Source organism: Amblyomma maculatum, chromosome 9 (genome assembly GCF_055883805.1).
Source record: "Amblyomma maculatum isolate TAMU_Amacu chromosome 9, ASM5588380v1, whole genome shotgun sequence".
Classification (NCBI taxonomy): domain Eukaryota; kingdom Metazoa; phylum Arthropoda; class Arachnida; order Ixodida; family Ixodidae; genus Amblyomma; species Amblyomma maculatum.
In genome coordinates, this window is record NC_139352.1 from 99,246,601 (window position 1) to 99,248,486 (window position 1,886).

The following is a 1,886-nucleotide window of genomic DNA, read 5'->3' on the forward strand; positions in this document are numbered from 1 at the left end:
ACCGTAATGACGGGTCGCCTCTTGGCTACGTGTTGTAGCCGGAAGTGACTCCCAAAGCCCAGTCCGTCAGCCGCCTTTGAACGGCCGGGTCAGAGCTGGACCCCACAGCCTCCCATCGCTCGAGGTCGGAGAGTTGCCAAGTGGCTGGAGGGTGGAATTCCGAGCATTTGATTCTAATGTGTTCAAAATCAGCCTTAGGTGCCCCACACAGGGTGCACTGCGGCGAGAACAGTGCTGGATGGATCAAAGCTAATAAAGCAGGGGATGGGAATGTACGGGACTGAAGCTGAGGCCACGTCACCTGTTGTAGCTTAGTCAGAGATTTATAAGGAGGAGAGTAGATGATCCGTTGACCACGATAGTGGAGAGAGATTTCGTGATACGATACCATACGCTCGCGAGCATCTCGCCAGGCGGTAGCAGTCCCTACTCGGCTGACGTATCCTCGAGCAAATGAGTGAGCAGCTTCGTTGCCTGGGTGACCCGTATAAGCGGGCGCCCATATTAATTGAATGGGGTGTTCGGGTAGGGGAAGGGATGCTAGGAACCGGAAGACTGGGCCAGAGATCCGACCATGGGCAAAGTTCCGCATGGCGGATTTAGAGTCGCTAAAAATAGTGGTGGCTAGGGTAGTAGATATGGCGAGGGCAACCGCCGCCTCCTCCGCCTCCTGTGAAGTGGAAGCTAGATTTGTACCAGCCGCGACCAGTTGCAAAGAGTTGGAGACAGCGCTGAGAGCGAACGCAGGGTGGGAGGGGTATGAGGCAGCGTCTACGTAAACGGTCTCTAGCTGAAAGCCATAGTGTTTGTGAAAAGCTTCTGTGCGTTCCTTAAAATGATGCTGTGGGTGCCGAAAGGAAACGAATCACCCTTCATCCTCTCCTCAACCGAGCCCAAACACCGACTGCCTGGGAACGACTCTTTAATTCTCCTTGTGTAGCGTGAGGACGCTGGCGGACGCTATATGAAAGAACAGTGCCATTTAAAATAAAAGATAAAAATGAACAAAAGTTTTAAAACCTGTAACAGATGTGGCTTGCAGGGCAACAAAAGTGCTCTCAAACCTGCGCGTGCAAAATTCAAAACAGAACAACACGAATTGACTGACTGAATTGAGCAGATATAAGGCAGGGGGATGTGTAGGTCGAGTCCCTAGTCCGGGACTTAGCGGCTGCCGCTGCTATCCGCGCGCGTGTCACGAGGGAACGTTGGACCTCTAGTCCAGAGCTGGATAGGGCAGCCTCCCTCCAATCCATTGTTGGCGCTGCATTTGGTCCGTCAGGTGGATTGTGTCTGTTGGGAGACGCGTTGCGCCATCTAGCGGTGTTGACGGAAACCTCACCACACAGCAGTCTCCTGCGGCTCTCGCCAAGGGGGAGAAGATAAGCCTGGAGCGTAATTTACCCTTCCATTAAGCCGCAAAACGTGTGTCAAAAACGGCACGAGTATTAATAAACGACATTACAACAACCTATTAATCAGCAGTAGTAAAAGAAATACCTTCGCATTACTCCACCTAAGCCTACTTAAGTGCACACCTGGCATTTTTTGTGACCTGGATCTATCACACTATTGTCTGAAGGAAAATGAAATATAACATATTATACAGAAGTGTAGCTCTATGCGCACCTATTTAGAAGAAATATGTGCAAAACATTTGTGATCAAATTATTCAAGCGAATCATTCCTCAACCATTCTTTAAAATTTACGAAATGAACTTGCAACATGAGCGAGGACGGTAGCTTTGCTTCTTGGTATGTATTGATGCAATACGCCGTCACAAGAGGACATCTGGAAAGCGCTAAAGACATCAGCTGCTTGCGCGATATTTGTTTAGTCCCTGGCAATCACTGTAGGCGTTGTGCATAAACCGTAAGAACTGAGC